This window comes from Fundulus heteroclitus, unplaced genomic scaffold, assembly GCF_011125445.2.
Source record: "Fundulus heteroclitus isolate FHET01 unplaced genomic scaffold, MU-UCD_Fhet_4.1 scaffold_28, whole genome shotgun sequence".
In the NCBI taxonomy this organism is placed as follows: domain Eukaryota; kingdom Metazoa; phylum Chordata; class Actinopteri; order Cyprinodontiformes; family Fundulidae; genus Fundulus; species Fundulus heteroclitus.
The window spans coordinates 1,870,253-1,890,327 of NW_023396689.1; the positions used below are offsets into that span (position 1 = coordinate 1,870,253).

The 20,075-nt window shown below is 43.3% G+C and overlaps 1 pseudogene; it reads left to right on the forward strand.

Moving 5' to 3' along the window:
* The first annotated feature begins 13,370 nt into the window (after window positions 1-13,370).
* On the forward strand, window positions 13,371-16,341 carry LOC118559373 (annotated as a pseudogene).
* Window positions 16,342-20,075: the final 3,734 nt, after the last annotated feature.

Consider the following 20,075-nt stretch of genomic DNA (forward strand, 5'->3'; position numbering starts at 1 on the left):
CAGAAACAAAATAAAAAAATTACTTAACTCAAAGACCAAAAGGTTACATTGTTGAAAAGTAGAAAACACATTTCAAGCTTTCACAGATATATAGGGTGTATGCCATTAAAATGGCCAAAAGGCCCACAGGTAGTGCTTCGCATTCAAGGAGGAGGATCCTAAAACAAAGTATAGAAAATTACTTGACTTAAAAAAAACTATCTATATTGGTAATGTAACAGAATATATTCACAGTATGTGCTGCCTGTGGAAGATAGTATCTGGAAGAAAATTATCAAGTAAAGCTAAAGCTAAAGAAGTAATGGAGTCAGAACACATTTGGAGTCTCCTTTTTAGTCACTACCTTCTTACTGGTCTTCACCCACACATTTTTAAAAACCCTTAACCCATGCTACTCTCGCGTCTAAGTGGGTTCTTCTTTACCTTCTCTCCTTTTAATGGTCTTATGCTCTTACAAAAAAATAAAAATCTTCCCAAGGACTAGAAGGGGTTGGGGTGCAGTAGTTGAGTTAAAAAGAGACAAAAATAAGTTTTCAAACTAATAACTAAAGTAGATTTTCAAAGTAGGACAGAAGAGAGGTACAGCATGTTTTATGTGCGTGTGCGTGTCTGTTCAGAGGAAGCTGAGAATATTACAACCTTGATCTACAGGGGATAACACATCCTTCACTTCCTGGAAGGCAGAACGCTCCACAGCAGAACAAAATGTTCAGTGATAGAATGTCTTCAAATCATCTCAATAATTAATTTGTCTGCGATGCACTTCTAAGGTGAGGGCTGTTTTGAAGTTGCAAAAGCAGATTGCTCTGCTATGGCACAATACATAAAGATCAGCACAGTTGTATAGATGTTCGGCTTGATTTATAAGCCTATTCGTATACACATACATAGTATATATGACTTCATGCTATATAGCAATTTACAGGTCAAGCTATTATTTTCCAGCTGTCAAAATCTCTCTCTCTCTCTCTCTGTCTGACACACACACACACACACACACACACACACACACACACACACACACACACACACACACACACACATAGTATATGAAGAGTTCATTTGCAAAAACAGATAACTCTGTTTTTATACATTTTTAAAAAAACATACTTTTTATTATTTAGTTAAGGTGATACCAGTCAAACTAAAGGTTGGTCAAGAGTGACATGACAAAATAGTAGAATCTCAAAAATATACCTTTTATTGAAAGGACACTTATATTTTAGTTTTTCTGGCAAAACCAGATATCTCCAACAGTTTTTTTCACAAAACCAGTTGTTGGAGAAATATGAATGTAATCATTTTATTTTTTATCAAGTTACAGCATTTGGTTTGTTTTAAGAGTTTGCTTTCAGGAAGGTTCTGTTGTTTTTAACCTTAGACAGGGAGAACAAATGATACTCCCAGATAAGGAATGCCTTGCCTTATCCAGCTGTGCATGAAACTGGTGACTGATCACCATCTGCAACAAAGCTTGCTCGCACACTCTAAAAAATGATTCACAGGCTTAGTAAAAATCATCGTAAAAAATAGCTATACTAACTTTATAAAATCTCTTAATATCACTTAGGTGATTGTTTGAGTTGTACATACCAAAATAAATGTCTAGAAATTCTACAGTTAATTTTGTGTCCAATTTACAACTATGATTTAGGTTTATCTCACAAAATGAAATTAGTATGTGCTTAACAAATAATTTTTTTTAGATATTGTTTATATATTTATGTAAATTTGAAACAAAGTATTTGGGTATAGATTCATTTTACTGATTATTTTCAAGAACTACAAATATTACTTATTGTAACTTAATATTATTTCAACTTAATCAACTACTTAAGATTGTGAGTAATTTACCTGGCAAATTGACGCTAATTGTGCGGCCTCATATGAAATCTGCCTCTATGCCTTGGCAACAAGTGGCAGCCTGCGGCCAGAAGGAGAGACACCGACATAGCACCTGGGAGATTACCATGGTAAGTGTCCAGCTAGTAAAAGTTAATGAAATATAAATCATGTCTTGCTCATTAACATTTTATAGGGAGTAATTTTCTGAGTACTACTGTCGTAGCCATGCTTTCATATGTAAGTTACCGTTGCAGGGTTGTGTAAGGTACTTAACGTTAAAGCTAACGTAACTTTATTCGACAGGGAATTCAGCCAACGATAACAGTAGCATGACCAACTAACTAATAAAAGTACTAAAATACTAAAATATGTTTTTATATTTGGATAACGCGCTGCAAAAACTTTCTTGACTTCACAGTGCCATATTAAATAAGGGGGGGGGGGGGGTCAGCTCCTCGGTGCGGGCATACACATTGGGCAGACAGCATGTGCAGGCTAACCTGACTTCCGCCAGATGTATGTCACTCCGCCTAGCTCCACTCACATACATCTGGGACATCTCCATAGGTTACCCTTTATTGAAGGCTGGGCCTTATCAAAAATCCTTGCATATGATTGGATAAGCCACTTGTCTGTCATCTTTATCGATGTGCTATTTCAACCACTCACACCGAAGCCATCCCGTGACGCTGATGAGAGCGACGCAGGAAACTACTTACTAGAGTAGTTATAGTAGAGTAGTTGCTCAGTGAGTAACAATAGGTTGTTCAGTGACAACAGTAGGATTTTTTAACTTACCATTTATACGTGACGTATACTTCCTCGACTACGATCCCCACTAAGTTCTTCAGGTACACCTCGGAAGCAAGCATGCTACGCCATTTCTCATTGAGCCACGACTCGGGACTTCCAAATACCAGTTGGCAACGTCCGTCAAGGATGTCGTTTTCGTTTATTTCTCCCAGCTGCATACCTGTAACGCCCAATTTCCCAGCCTCTCTGATCTGATTCTCTATGAGAGCAATCAGCGGGGACACGATGATAACGATGGATGCTGCACTAGTCCCATTTCCTTAATTACCAGAGGAGCCATTTGGTAGATCAAGCTCTTGCCAAATCCGGTCGGGAGAAGGGCAAAAACATTGTTTCCACCAACAAAAGCTTTCAGATTTGTTCTCTGATGTTCTTTTAATGGAACAATATTAGGTATGAGAGGCTGAACAGTACAAATAGGTTTGAATAGAATTTATGTTGAAACCGAGAAATGATTGAATGGGATTTATGTGTATGTCCACGTCAGAAAACCGTAAAATAAGAGAAATAATAAAATAGAAAACATATAGTCAAAAACCTAAATGTTGAGGCTGTAAAATAAAAGGCAATAAATAAAAAAATAATAAAATACATAGAAAAAAAGAGTCTCGAGGGCTGGCTGCCTCCACTGCAGACTGACGAGTACTGGTGAATTTAAAGCTGGGATGGAAAACTTTCCCTGAGAAAGGAGACTCTCAAAAGTAGTTTAGCGATAGAGAACTACCGAGATATGTAACATCTTTAAGTTGAGGCCAATACAGCACAAAGGTTCCTATCCACCGATAGCCTGATACTACACGCCCCTTTCTGAATAGGGTTTGTTATGAGGGTCTACATAACAACATAGAAATGTAAACTTAAATTACACACCAGAAAGATGCATTCAGTGGAATAACCAAGTATAACTCAGTATCTTATTAACACTTCTCCACAGCAGAATGTGCTAGAACTAGGGCTGGGCAACGATTAAAATATTTAATCGCGATTAATCGCCCTGATTAATCGCGATTAATCGCATTGTATTTACAAACTCCAAGAATTAATTCAAAAGTAGTGTAAAGAGCACTTTTATTTTAATGTTCTGCTGCCATATGAACAAAAGTGTTGTAACATTTGTAGCACTTATCAGTAACACATATTTAGTGTAAAGCTCAACTTAAACATGTAAAACAAAAAATAGCAATAATAATAAATTAAAGCTTATTGCCACTGACAGGGAATTCTCTTTATGGGGAAAAAATCTACCAAAAACAGGCAATTTCTGAGGTAACAGCAGGGAGCAGCATTACCATTTTATGTTCAATACCAAAGTTTAACTTGGCAGTGGTTACAAGTAACTTGTTTCTGTCATATTCCATGCTGGAAGAACTTTAAACTGAAATGCTTGCTAACTCGATATGCTTGCGTTGCTTGCGTTTATTTGACGTTGACACGCGGTTATTTTTTGTTGCTTTCTCACGTGCATATAGTGAATGGCAGGGAAAAACAGGCAAAAACACATGGATACTTTGAAACGCGAAGCGACTTCACCGACGGCCCCCCCCCCGCTCCGCTCCGCACAAAACTTGTTCCGTTCGCCAACTCACCGCCTCGCCTAAGCAAATAGCGTACCGCGAGTGAGCTATTTTTAGAAACGTAACGTCACATCATGTGGTACGCAGTAGGGCAAGCTTGTATAGTCCGTCGCTGTTTCGCTGTAAAAGAGACGTGCGTTACCCTTGGTTTTACTCGGTAAATGACTGCTTTTTCCAAATCTAAGACCATGGTTTTTAAACATTGTTGCTATGGAACGTGCAACAGCGACTCCAGGTACGCTGATCGGCCGCATATGAAGGATGTTTTCTTCAAGACTGCCAAGGAGAAATGTGTGCGCTGGGTACACCGGTGCGGTCAGCCTACACAACAGTTCAACCCGGCAAAAGTTACCAAATTCAAGTACATATGTAGCAACCATTTTGTTGGAGGAAAGGGCCCAACCGAAGAGCATCCTGACCCAATTCCAGCGACATCAAGTAGTGAACAGGTAAGAGTATTTTCGTGGCCGACATGTTAATAATGAAGCGCCTGCTACCATGATAGCATATAGGCTATCATGTTAGCAGGTGCTAACATGATACCCTGCTACCCGGATAGCTTACTCAAAAACATTTCAAATAAGACAAACATTAAACATATACCGATCCCTGGACGGACGCCATGATCGCTGCGCAGGAAAAAAGAAAACAAAGCTTACCGTTCGATCAAGTCGGCCCGTTTTCCAGTTTTTTAAGCCCTCGACACTCAAGCCATCGTTTGAGCTGAAGGTTGGTGTGTTTTTCGAAAATTCGACCAGTAATCCGTGCGCCTGGGACATCGTCTTGGGAAAGTTTAACAGCTGTAAAGTCGGTCATATCGCTGTTTCTGTTGCGCGTGTAATAGCTGGTTGCTATGGGCGTTCTCTACCTGTATGCCCTACCTAAGCGGCAAAAGGGGCGTTGCTCTTGAGACGGTGACGTCACGTGCGCGGTACGCTATTCCTGCGGGAAGCACCGCCTTCCGCATGTCGGCTTTGTTTTTTTTCCGGCCAGCACCTTTCTTACTCTGAATCCGAGGCTTGGCTGACAGCGAGGTTATTGGCGCATTATCGCCACCTACTGTTCTGATTCAAACCCCTACACCGCAGCAACAGACCTTCACAAAATAAAAGCATGTGAGCGACATGCGTTAACGCGCGTTAAAGAAAATATCGCCGTTAATAGTCTAATGAGTTAACGCGAAATTAACGCGTTAACTTGCCCAGCCCTAGCTAGAACATTAACTTGTTATTACTGCTTATTTATTTTACACTAACAGTGCACAAACTTAAATGTCTTTCTGGTCACAGACCCAGCATTAGAACTAAGATATAGATCAATCTCAGAACATTAGAGCAACCTTCATAACATTTAACTTTAGCTACTAAGAGGAAGGGATGGACTACCCAAATCCTCTATCTGAGTGTGGGGATTATTCTGCCCCATGCAAGAAAACTCACTCAGTTCCTATGAACAAATATAATCATCCAGATAGGCTGGAGGTCTCCTTTTCCTCAGTGAAACTCGACTCTCAGGTGGTGGAGTCTGATGGCTATCCTCCTGCTGGTCTTCATCTGGAACAGGTGTGTGTGAAGAATTGTGAAGATTTTCTTCAGGTAATGTCTCGTGTGGAACAGCAGAAGTCTCAAGTGGAACAACAGATGTTTTGGTTGCTCCCGGAGTGTGTGAAAGATGGTAGCTATTCCTTCTTAGCATGCCTCTGGGTGTCTCGATGATGTTGGATCGAGGTGACCCTGCTCCAGACACCACTGTTCCTCTGGTTTGCAGATCTGTCACCCACACATTCGCCCCTGGATGTAGGAGTGACATGTTGCGGGCCCGGTGCCTCCGGTTGTAGTTTTGTGTTTGTTTCTGTCTGTAGTTGTTTTCCGCAGTCCTCAGCTTTTCCACATCAATAGTCTTTGGCGTTAGCTGCGACTGAGTAACAGGAACAGTTGTCCTTATCCTCCTTCCCATGAGAAGCTCAGTTGGACTGAATCCATTTGCTAATGGAGCTGAACGGTAGGCCATAAGAGCAAGATACGGATCCCCCGCCTTTTTAAGGAGATTCTTGACAGTTCTGACAGCTCTCTCAGCCTCCCCGTTGCTTTGAGGAAAATTTGGGCTGGATGTTTCATGACTGAAACCCCATTCTTGCGCAAATCTTCTGAAGGAATCCGAAGCAAACTGTGGCCCATTATCTTAACGGAGACGCTCTGGTATGCCATGGCGTGCAAAGATGGACTTGCAGTGTTCGATCACTCCCTCAGATGTTGTGGATGTAAGTTTTGCAACTTCAAAGAATCTGGAGAAATAATCCACAACAATCAAGTATTGTTTGTCCTTAAACTGGAATAGATCAGCTCCCACCATGACCCATGGTCTTTGTGGAAATTCTGTGGACAGTAGTGGCTCTTTGTGTTTAGTTCTCTCCCGACAACATGTGTCACAGGTCTCTAACAGCTTAATCAGCTCACTGCTGAGACCTGGCCACCACACTGAATGTTTGGCCCTTTCTCTACATTTGGTTATCCCCAAGTGACCCTCATGCAGCTTTGATAGAATGTCCTTTCTGAGAGAAGCTGGAATCACTATTCTGCTACCATACAGAATATGTATTTGTCCATAAAAGTATTTATCTGGCCATCCATCCACACAGAACTTTTTCAGCTGTTGGAGTACGCTGTCGCCATCCTTATGTCGTTGGATTTCCCTCAGTCGTGGTTCCGTGGCGGCTAAACATGCAATGACTGAGTCAACATACAAGTTGACCTCCTCTTCTTGCAGTCCTCCCGACTGCAAGAAGAGGAGGATTGGAGCTCTAGACAAGACATCAGCTGTAGTGATATTTTTGCCAGCCACATGGGAAATACTGTAAGAAAATCTCATTAGTCGCATTCGTAGTCGTTGTATGCGAGGAGGAAGCTCATTTAGACTCTTCGATCCAGCAGCGGGACTAATGGCTTATGATCGGTTTCAATGTGGAACCTCTTCCCGATCAGAAACTCTGCGAACCTCTCACAGGCCCATGCTGAAGCGAGAGCCTCTTTCTCAATCTGAGCATACCTCTGCTCCGTCTCGCTGAGAGACCGTGATGCATATGCCACAGGCCTCCATCCTGTATGCATCGAGTCCATACGATGATGCATCTGCTGACACGCATGTCTCTGCATTCGGGTCATACAATGCTAGTCCTGGTGGTGTCGTCAGATCTGTTTTGATGGCGTCGAAAGCCTGTTGCTGTGGTGGACCCCATGACCACATGTTTGACTTCTTCAGAAGATCTCTCAAAGGTCGGGTTTTCTCTGCCAGGTGTGGGAGGAACATCCCAAGATGGTTCACCATACCCAGGAAGTGTCTCACCTCGCTTATATTGTTGGGCTCCTCCATGGCTCTTATAGCTCTCACTTTATCCGGATCTGGACTCATTCCTGACGCATCAATGACTTGTCCCAAGAACTTTATGCTGCGTTTAGAAAACTCACATTTGTCATTTAGCGTTACTTTCGCTTCCTGGAGTCGAAACAGTGCCTTCCTCAGTCTTTCATCATGCTCCTGCTGTGTCGTCCCCCAGATGAGGACATCATCCATCTGACAAAGGACTCCATCCAGGCCCTCTAGAATCCGTGTCATGCGTTTCTGGAAGTGCTCTGGTGCTGATGAAATCCCAAAGCAGAGCCGATTGTAGCAATAGCGCCCAAAAGGTGTAATGAAGGTGGTGAGCAGAGAAGACTCCCTTGACAGTGGAATCTGCCAGAATCCAGCATTGGCATCCAATTTGGAGAACACTTTTGCTCCTGCTAACTGTCCGAGCGTGTGCTCAACTGATGGCAGTGGATGTTTTTCTCTCATGACATATTTATTCAGTTCTGTGAGATCAATGCAAATCCTCACCTTGCCAGAGCTCTTAGGGACAACCACCATAGGTGCACACCAGTCTGTTGGCTCCTCCACTTTGGTGATGACCCCTTCTTGCTGCATACAGTTGAGCTCCTCTTTAACCTTCTGCAGTAGGGGGAGGGATATCCGCCTCGGCGTTGAGGGGGAGAAAGGCTGCGCATCAGGTGACAGAACAATGTTATATTCGCCCTCCATCAGTCCTATTCCTTTGAAAAGTTTAGGAAACTCCTGCTTCACAGCATCAATAGAGTCCAAACTTATCTGGTTCACCCTGGCAACTAATTTTAATGCCATTGCAGCACGCCCACTCAGCAATGATGTACATAAATCCTTCACAACATAAATGTCCTCCCCAGTACTAACACTGTTGTTGCTGAGTGTTGCTGTAAACATGCCTTTCACCTTTAATCCAGTGCCTCCTGGTCCCTGCAGGATTTTCTTTGGTTTCTCTAATTTACCAAATTGGTGCTGAGAATACAGTGTTTCTGGGACAGCAGTGACATCAGCTCCTGTGTCAATTTTAAATACAGTGTTATGTTTGTCCACCAGTATGTCCGTCATCCATGGATTGTCTTTAACTTCTGCAGAAAGCGATCCCAGAAAAGGAACATCATTATTTGTCTCTGTGCTTTCTGTGGTTAACCCAGCATTCACTTCACATATTTTTTTATTTCAGCAGACCCTAGCAAAATGTCCCTTTTTCCCACAATAATTGCAGGCTGCTTCTCTAGCAGGGCATTGCTGCATACTGTGTCTTTTCGTGTCCCCGCATCTTCTGCACTGTGCCTTTTCATCCTGTGTTGCTTTTGTGACGACATATTTGGGCGGCGCCTTCGGCTGTCTGGGACGCACGCTCCCGCTCGCGTGATCGCGGTCGAACTGCGCGCCAGCTGTTTCTGACTTAAAGTTAGCATGAAGCATCTCCTGTTGCTTTTTTACTAGCTCGCTCTGACGGGTTCTGTTTAACGCTTTCTCTAGCGTCAGTTCAGGGTCCATTTGTAGCTGTTCTGATAGTCTTTTATCTCTCAGACCCACGACGAATCTATCCCGCACCATATCATCATGCAACGTCCCGTATCCACAGTATTCAGCCAGACAGTGTATTGCGGTGTGAAAGCAGTCAATGGACTCACCCGTCTCCTGTTGCCGCTGATTGAATTTCGCAACATTCCTGCGGGCTACGAAGTGAGCATCCAGCCGTCCCTTAACAGTGTCGTACTCACTCGCTTCTTGCGGAGTTAGGTGCAGGGAAACCAGTATATCTTCTGCCTCGTCCCCCATGGTGTATATCAGCGTATTTACTTGGTTTTCGCCCGCTTGTGTCTCCAAACCAGACGCGATGCGAAACCTCTCGAAACGCTTTATCCATTTCGTCCAGTCTTCTGCTCTGAACGTGAATTTTTCTGGCGGGGCGACTTGAAACTGGTTCATGACGTTGTATTATTATTATTATTTTTTTTCAGCCATCAGTTTTCTCTTTGCTAAGTAGTCTATACTTCTGACACCATGTTCTGTTCTCCGATATGTGTATTTAGCAATATATTGAGGCGACACAGAAGCACGCGTGACAAGTCTTCAACTTAGTAGGTACACTTTAATTCTGTCCCCCTTCAACCCAATACAGCACAAAGGTTCCTATCCACCAATAGCCTGATACTACAGAGGCTAAGAGCAGCAAGACCCTAAAAGTGAGCTTTTTATAGAATAAATAGAGATTGTGCATTCTGAATGCACAGCGGTTAGACAAGGTGAATTTTTAATATAGTGTTCCGCTGATACGGACAGGACGCTGAGGTCCTTCTGTGCGCGCTGCTGTCTTTCGTCTATGTTTGTTTTGTTTTGTTTAACAAGTTTGTTTTGGTAAGAATGGCATCCATGTTGTGAAAATCAGGAGCGGTCCGCGGCTCCGGCGTGAGTCTGTCTCTGTGTGTGTCCGCGGCTTCGAAGTCTCGTGTGTGTGTGAGCGGGTGGTTACGCATGCGTATGTTTGGCTGTGAATAGCTTAGCACGTGTTGATTTTACTGTGGAAAAGTACTGAGTTAGGAAGCTGTGTGTAGCCTGTAACAATAGCCAGGGTCATGGTAGGAGTATTTGACCAGGAGTTTCAGGACGACGCATGGGGATCTGCCCCTTGGAAGCCCTTGGGTGAACAGGTAGAGGTGCTGATGGGTTTTGTTGAAACTCATGAAAATTTAGACAAAAAGACCCAGTCGGCGTGGAGACAGAAAGTTCTCGGAGCTGTCACGGCAGACTGTTCTCAGACTGAAAGATGGTTCCCACTCCTCCTCCTCTTCCCACAGATCTGGGAATGTGGAAATTTGAATAATTGGAGGGAGTTGACTCATTTATACTAACGTAGTTCTCTTGTAGCCAGGTTTCTGTGAGACAAAACAAATCAATCTGTTTATCAGAAATCAATTCGTTAACTAACAAAGTCTTTGGAGGGAGAGACCTTATATTTAATAGACCACATTTAATTGTTTTATTTTTAGGTTCAAGGTGAACCATATTGATTTTTATTAGGTTTTTATGATTTGTTCCTTTTAGATAAGTTTTTGATCTGTTAAGTTTTGGCCATGGGAAAGACACCGTCTCAATAGGATAATGGATGGGTAACAGTACAGAAGCTGCAGAGATGTGTGTTAAACTACGGCTTTGCTTCCTGGTCTGGACCCTGGGTTGTCAGCATTTAGGAGAACTAATAAATCCGGCCAGATTTCTAGAAAGAAGAGCAGCACCATCCAAAGTAGGATGGATGCCATCTCTCCGGATCAGACCAGGTTTTCCCCAGAAAGTTCTCCAGTTATCAATGTAGCCCAGGTCGTTTTCAGGACACCACCTAGACAACCAGCGGTTGAATGATGACATGCGGCTAAACATGTCATCACTGGTCAGATCAGGCAGGGGACCAGAGAAAATTACGGAGTCCGACATTGCTTTAGCAAACTCACTGCTGGGTTGTATCCAGTCCTGGATGTAAGGGGCGGAGAATTAATGATATAAACGCTCCCGGAATACATACGTCATTTAATGCTCCACCCATATCCCCCACCCCTTTGAAGTCATGTGAGTCTTTTCTTGCTCGAGCTGCTCGCGAGAACTCGTCTCAGTCTGTTGATGTACCTATTTCCCATCCCATTTTTCAGATGACGAAAGCAGGCCCTGAGGAGGATGCGTTGCAGGCTCAGGAACCTGGAGTAAGATCGCCCCCTAGGGGCTGTTCTTCTGTATCTTCAGAGGACACACAACAAGCAACAGGTTTAAATCCCGTCGATCTTAATAAAACAGGAATTAGATCACCAGCAGCTTTGACTGATGTCAGGTTTAATAACCCACGTTCATCAGAACCTGAGATTAATGTTAAAATGTCGCTTAAAGGTATTTGGCAGGAGGACGGCTCCACTGAATTGTTAAATCTGCCACTGTTGGATTTCTCCTTAGATGGAGAAATGCATGCTGAAGAAGACATGGTTGATAATAATGGGTTGTATCATTCTACTGAAGAAGCAGAATTTGCCAGGAGACAGAGGGCATGACGCACTCGTGGTGTGAGGAGAAATTTAAAGGATAGCTTTCACAGCATGCATTCAATGACAACTCGTTCTCAAGGTCCCACTAGTGCAGATGCCTATATTACAAAATAATATGGGAACAGAAAAGTATCTCCCTTACTCATTTGGCTATGTGCAAGCCCTGGTGGATAAATTGCCTAGTATCGCAGCTGGTGGCAGATTGTGGCTTGTCGAACTCGATAATCTAACTAAAGGAACTAAACTGGCTTTGGGTGATTTTAGAGCTGTTCTAGGCCTTTTGTGTAACAGAATCCTGAGATGCCTGGTTGTGAGTATGCTTGCTGGGAAAAACATCTTGTACATCATTTGCAAGTTGCTCAGGATGCAGAGAAAAAGAAAAAAACAAGAGAAAGAGGACATTCATGATCAATTAATCAGATTGCAATTATTAGACACAAAACGTCAGTTGACTAAATGTAAACCAAACAAAACTGAATATGTTATGGTCTCAGCAGTTGCATCCCCTGGGGCTCCATCCCCGATAGTGACACCTCAGTTTAATTCAATGCAAGGGGGAGGCATCCCCCCTCCTGTTTTTTATCCTCCATGTAATTACAGATCTGCGGGTTCTGCACGTGGATTCAGATGGCGGTTTGGTGGACAGCGTGTACGGTCAGGTTGGGGCCGTGGTCTGAGAGGACGAGGTGGATATGGCGGACCTGGGAGAGAACCTGTCGACATTTGCTTCAACTGTGGACAAGTTGGGCACTGGGCGAGGGATTGTCTTGCCCCACAGAGAGGTGAGATTGTGCCACCGAACCCTAATATGGCCCTGCATCTGCAAGGTCAGTACACCTAGCACGGGGAAAACTTTTATGGACAATTTTGACACATCCCTGATAATGACTCCAACAGCATGAGTACCGCAGACCCCACGCTGCCAGCGAAAGTTGGAGAGGATCACATGAACTTTTTAGTCGACACTGGAGCCACATGTTCCACTATTATCAACCAGCCATCTGCCTCTGTGCTGTCGACATATGGTCTCCTTCTACACCTGTCAATTTGAAGGAAAGAGACTTGTTGGTTAAACTGGGAGCCGCAGTGCTTTGTGGACCTCAAGGTTTGACTGTTACCTTTCCAGACAGTTCTTCCCTAGCATGTGGTCACATTTTCCAGGATGGACAATATCTGGTTCGACCCGTGAGGGAAGAGTTTGCTGACATCTACTGGGGACTCTTAACAGAACCTGCTGAAGCTGGTGTTCTCTCAGTGTTCCAGCTTTGGAAGCCTTGCATTCAAAGCATAAGTTGCTACCTGACTCCCCCGGATCCGCCACACGTCACTCTGTCCTACGACAGGAATCACACAGATTGGTATCAGGAATCATTTGCTGCAGAACTTGAAGGTAACGCACGGACAGTCACATCTAAGAACATATGGGGTGGCAGCCGCGGTGATGTTAACTCCTGAACAACAGCAATGGTATATGATGTCAGATAAAGCATTTCCTCATATTTCTCTTTCTCTCCATTCTGAGCATCAGGCTAAGATCTTGGGCGGTATGGTTAAGCGTTCCCTCCAGACCACTGATTGGGCACCTACCAGCGTCGCAGGTTTGCTGTTTTCAAATTCCACAAACACTTATCAGATTGTCTGTGATGTAACTGACAAAGTTCTTTTGAAACATGAGCTTTTGACTCGACACCATGGCAGAGAACGTACCGACCACCATGAAGCAGTTGAGATGTTGGATGCTGTCCCATCACAACTCTGGGCAACCAGTCCCACGGACGTGGGATTAGTTTCATGTGCTCCAGTTTCATTTCAGGTTGCAACTGACTCTCCTATTTGGGTGAATCAGTATCCACATAAACCTCAAGCGGAGGAAGGCATCGCTGACACCATCACGGGCCTTTTGACAGCTGGAGTATTAGAACCCTCTGTCTCAGCCTGGAACACACCCATTTTGCCAGTGGAAAAGAAACACACTGGTAAATATCGCATGGCATGTGATCTTAGAGCCGTAAATTCTGATTTGCAGACACCTACAATTCCTGTACCTAACCCATATGTGGCCATTTCCAGTTTGGAGCCCTCCCAGAAGTGGTACACATGTATCGACTTGGCGAACGCAATTTTTTGTCTTCCTTTAGCTGAAGAATGCAGAGACGTTTTTTCAGTCACTTATAAAGGTCGGCAGCTGCGTTACACCAGACTGCAACAGGGATTTGCCCTATCACCAGGTATCTTTAATCAGGTTTTGAAAGATGTTTTGCAGACATGTCCACTGCCAAGAAACACCACCCTTATTCAGTATGTGGACGATATGTAGCCTTCAGGCTACAGAGCTGGTTCTGAGACACCTCCATGAACATGGGTTCAAGGTCAGTAGGCATAAATTGCAAATTGCCAGAAAACAGGTTTCTTTCCTGGGCCGTGTCATCTCTGCAGGAACAACCAGCATGTCCTCCAGTCATAAGCAGAGCATTTTGACACATCCTAAACCGCTGCGCTTCAAAGACATGCTGTCTTTTCTGGGATTGACTGGTTACAGCCATAACTATATTCCCGGCTATGCAGACCTGACGCAGCCTTTGAGGGACCTCGTGAAGGCGCAAGGTATGAGAAAACTAAACAATGTTTTGGTTTGGACTCAGGAAGCGGAAGAAGCATTTGCTCTGCTTAAACAACGACTTGCATCTGCTGCTGAATTGACTCTTCCAGACTACTCTATCCCATTTTTTCTTGATGTTTCTGCAACAAAATTTGCTCGAAATGGCATTTTGTTTCAGAGGAAGGAAGGCGAGCGGAAAGGTTGATGTATATATCAGTAATGTTGGACAACATGGAAAAACGTCACCCCCAGTGCACACAATATGTAGCAGCAATAGCCAGAATGATTCAAAAGACTGCACATTTAGTCATGGGACACAGTCTAGCCATTTTTGACAACTCACAGTGTTGTGGCTTATGTGAATTCACAAAGCTTCACTATGACTGCACTCAGACAACACAGGCTGTCCAAAATCTTGGAAGAACCCAACATCACGTTTACACATGAAGGTATAAACATGGCAGATAGCATGACGGATAGTGAACCCAATCAATGTGAAGAATTGGTTTCCAGGATGGAGGAGGTAAGACCAGATCTAGAAGCCAGTCCTATTGAAGGCCCACAGGTGAAACAGTTGTTCACAGATGGCTGTTGTTTCAGACATAAAAGGGAAGGATTGAAAGCAGCCTATGCCGTAGTGGAGCAAACAGACTCAGGATTTGTAACAAGGAAGGCAGAAATGTTACACGGACCTTAGTCAGCACAGAGAGCAGAGCTCATAGCAGTGATTGAGGCATTAAAGTTGGCAGAACAACAAGAGGTAAATGTATATTCAGATTCAGCATATGCAACAAGTGCAGTTCATGTGGAGTTATGTCAGTGGTTGAGAGCAGGATTTTTGACAGCGGGGGGAGAACCCATAAAACACGAGATGGAAATGAGAGAGCTGGCCGATGCTTTGTTATTACCGGCCAGAATTGCTGTGATGAAGTGCACAGGACAAGATAACAGTAATTCAGACATTGCATTAGGGAATCAGGCTGCAGACCAGGCTGCCAAAGCAGCCGCTGGATATGCGCCTAAGATGATGATAGTGACGGTGGAAGAGGAGCTGAGAGAAGAGTTGAGCATGAGGAACATCAAACAGTTGCAGAGCAGAGCAGCTCCGGAGGAGAAGAATATGTGGAGTCTCAAAGGAGCCTCAGAGCAGGAAGGTTGCTGGAGAGGGCCAGATGGCAGACTGTTTTTTCCTCCAGTTTTGAAACAGGAGCTTTTTTCTGAGGCACATGGTGTTGGACATGTGGGTGTCTTTGAAACTTTGCAGGGAAGATTTCCTTTGATCACAGTTCCTGGGAAGGACGTGATTCTTGATTATACAGACATGGTGACCCCTGCTGGAGGCTTTAAGTATTTGTTGGTGTGTGTGGATGCTTTTACAGGGTGGCCAGAGGCTTGGCCTGCTAGAAGAGAGGATAGCAAAACTGTGATAAAATGCCTCATTAACCGTTACATTCCCAGGCACGGGTTGCCTGAAAAGATAAGGACTGACAATGGAACCCACTTCAAGAAACAGGACCTGCAATGAGTGGAGTCCAGTTTCGGGCTCACACACAGGTTTGGCACTGTGTATCACCCCCAATCACAAGGCAAAGTGGAGAGGATGAACCTGAACTTGAAAAATAAGTTGGCTAAAATCTGTGCACAGACAAAACTATCATGGGTTGATGCCTTGCCTCTCGCTCTGATGTCACTCAGGTCTTCGGTTAATTCCACCACAGGATTTACTCCTTACGAGCTGGAGATGGGAAGAAGCTTTCCTGGGCCCCAACGTCGATCACCGGGAACTGTAGGCGACTTGCAGAGTCTGACAAGTAAGGAGTACTTTTCACAGTTGCAGGCTGTGCTGGAGGCGTACACCAGGATATGGTGACATCCCGAGGAAGGAGAAGGAGGAACACCATCTCCAGCCGTTGACTGGGTTTGGCTCAAGGTCATCAAAAGAAAGTGGTCAGAGCCGAGGTTCACGGGACCCTTCAAGGTGATCGAGAGAATCTCACATGTGGTGAGGTTGGGAGGAAAAGGTAATACGTGGTTTCAGTGGAGCCAGTGTGCACCAGCAGCAGAACCTCAGAGGTCGTTGACGGAGGTTCAGGAAGTTTAAAGGAGCGGATCAGCTGATTGGGCTCAGTCAGCTGTGAATAGAACCCGACTCAGAATAAAGCCCTCTTGTTCTTGACACCACAGGCAGTCTACCTGTGTGATGAAGATCCAGCCTGAAGATTCATCATGGTTGTATTGAGTGGCTGTGGGGCGTCACCCTTCTTCTAAGAACATCTGGAAGGAAGAAGTTGATGTCATTGTGAAAAAAAAAACAAAGAAACGATAACCTTGTAAACGTTTTTGTGATTTTATATGTTTTTTTTATCTTTCTAGATTTAAATAAAACAAATGTTGGGATATAGATTTACTTTTTACAATGTTTTTTGATCTTATATTTCTATAATACTTTGATTTGTTTGGGCTAAAACACTGTTATTAGGTTACATTTGCCGGTGAAGGACCTTCATGGTAAGGTAGTAATAGTTTTAGGATTTGTTTGATCTCAAAAGAGGGTTGTTTTTTCATATTTTGTCATAATATTCTTTTTTTAGGTGTGGGAGTAAGTGTACTCTGATCTACAGATTCGATTATTTTTTAAATACAGAATATTCCGGTTGTTGTGTGAAGTTAAACATGGAGCGGAAATTGGGTACTGGGTTAATTCAGCGGAAGCTGACTTTGGATTTATGGATTCTGATTCTTATGTTGGGCATGTTTGTTTTGAGCATTGTTATTCAAGAAACAGGTGCTGCTGATCCTATCAGGCATCAGGAGCGGGCCATTCAGGATAAAGATGATTGTCTGACTCAATATTGTGATATTGAACTACATTACACCTTAGGAACAAGGGTTGTATTTGAATTTGATTTATGTTCAGTGGTAAATTGTGGGGGCGACCCATCAATCTGGCAGGAATCTGATGTTTATGCTTGTGTGTTGCCGAAGGGGATTCCTGACTCCCCCATACCTTGGTGCTACCGCTGGATTTATATGAGGTGGCACACCGGAAATGAGGCCGTTCCAGTGCGCCATGGTGGGTTTGATAAATTACTACAACAAGCATTGACCCTTACCAAAGGCCATCGTCAGGTAGTACAAGGTGTTAATCCCATTATCCTGACCATTTCAGGGTCAGGAGATGGTCAGGAGATGCAATTTGTGGGTTTCTTGGATGGCTCAGACTGCCAGACGGTATACGGCTGAGAGCTGTGTTGCATGTGCCGTGGCTAGGCCAATTTTAACAACAGAACCAGCACCTTTATTTCCTTTTGAGGATCCTACAGGGTATGATTGCATTTTAGAGCTGACAAAAGGCCGCTCTGAGGGTGTGAGTACTATCATGATCTTTTCCCTCCTATAAACAATTACACTATACCTGGGCCCTTTACTCCTGGTAATCACACTAAGCAGTATGTGTGCTTTAACTTTACAGAGGAAGGGACAGAGGATTTATCAATGTTAGGCGTGATTCCATCGGAGTGGTGTAAATTTTATTTTCATTTTCAAGGCATAGGTTCATGGACGAGAGCTGGTTTGTATTATTATTGTGGTGGGCGACAGTTGTTTGTCCGAATCCCTTTCGGCTCTGTGGGTGTGTGTGCCATGGTAAGGTTGGTGGCACCACTGTTGTTAATGGGACCAGGGTTAAACCAGGAACACCTGTTACATAAAATTAAGCGCAGTTCTGAGTTTGATTTGGCTGGTAATTCTCCTACATACATAGATGCAATCGGCGTGCCCAGGGGGTTCCCGACAGATATAAGTTGGCAGATCAGGTTGCAGCAGGGTTTGAATCCATATTCCTTTGGATTACTCCTGATAAGAATGCTGATTGAATTAATTACATACATTACAATGTGTTACATGTGTCTAATCTGACTAGAGATGCTGTTGAGGGTCTTGCTGAAAAATTAGCTCCAACCTCTCTTATGGCTGTTCAGAATAGGATGGCACTGGATATGCTTTTGGCGGAAAAAGGGGGTGTTTGTGACATGTTTGGAGATATGTGTTGTACGTTCATTCCTAATAATACAGCACTGGGTGGGTTGGTGACTAAAGCTTTAGAAGGTTTGAGGACTCTGAGTAAAACGATGCACGAACAATCAGGAATAGACAATCCTTTGGATAAATGGCTGACACAGGCTCTGGGTAAATGGAAGAATTTGATTATTTCTATGATGCTTTCTTTGTCAGTGTTTTTGGCAATTTTGGTTACGTGTGGCTGCTGCTGTGTTCCCTGTTTGAGAACTCTCGCTGTTCGATTTATTGTAACTACTATTGAGAAGGGCACACTTTCCTCGTCTTCTCCCAATACTTAGATGTTACAGGTGTCATAGCCTCCTCTGAAGGATGTAAGATTGGAGTTGGTTCAGTATCATGGGTTGATATAATGAGATTTTTCAGGTATTATCCCGTTTGATTTTGTGTTGTTTTATGACTATATACTGTTTTGCATGTGTTTAATTTTGTGATACTGCCCTATTAGTAGGGTTGGGAATTGAAAAGATTTTCACGATTCCGATTCCTTTATCGATTCTGTGAAACGATTCGATTCCTTTTCGATTCTCTTTTCGATTCCAATTTGGGGAAAAAAGGAGTACAAACAGTTTGATGATGAGCATCAACTTTGTTTACTTAACTATCACACGACCTTACAAACTAACAAGGTCAAAATGTCCACAGCAAATGTGCAACTGGAGTAACATTTATCTTTGTTTAAATAAGAAAAGGAATATAAGAACAAACTTAAATACAGTAGATGAGTTGTTTAGAATACAAGAAAATGTAAGTTTGTTGTGACAGTTGCTTATTAATCTCTCTTTAGATAACCTCAGTCATCTAAATCTAAAGGAGAAGCCATCCATTTAATGAAAAAGCATTACTGTACAATTTTGGGAAATAAACTCATCTCCCCCTGATTTAAATAAACAAGTGTCACCTTTCTCTCGCTCCCTGAACTGCGGAGCAACTTTGTAGCATGTTTTGTTACATCCATTGCAATAGCTAGAATCATGTAATAATTCCAGCTACCAGTAGTTCTAATTAAACATGCTACCAATGAAGGGCTGGATTAACGAGAAAGGCACACTCCCTTAATAACCCCAAAGACAGGTAGGAAATTGGTTTATTTCCAGAGATGGCATATGATTTACTGGGCACCACATTAAGCACAGCCACTGATGTAAAACTAGCTACTTACCACCAGAGTCGCCTTCCATACTGGTCGTAACTTTAGCTTCTGTCCGGTAAGAATCAAAAACACGGCATTCATTAAATTGTATGCCATATTGTGTGCGCAGGTGTTTCTGCTTGTTGGATCTATTTCCTCCCACGGATGTATATGCCATTTTGCAATGATTGCAAAGCGCCTCGTTGCCATCTTTCTCTTCCTTAAAATTAAACCAAACTTTCGACCGCTTCCCCCGATGGGGCGGCATTTTTTTTTTTTGGTTTTTCGCCTGGTCATGTCGTAGTTGCTTACTGAATGCCGTGTGCGTAACTTACGTAAAAAACGTGACGTAACTTGCGTAAAAAGTGATGTAACTTGCGTAACTTGCTCAGAGCCGCAGCACAACGGAATCGAAAAGAGAATCGTTAAGCGAGCTGCCAAACGGTGCCACGGAATTGAAAAACACGGAACCGGTTCTGAACAGGAACCTGTTTTCGATTCCCATCCCTACCTATTAGTTACTGTAGTATGGTTTGGTAGTACTTTTACATTTTTCATGCTAATTATGACTTATTCATTTAAGTTTTTCTGATTTATTTCACTGTGTTGATTTTGATTTGTTTGAC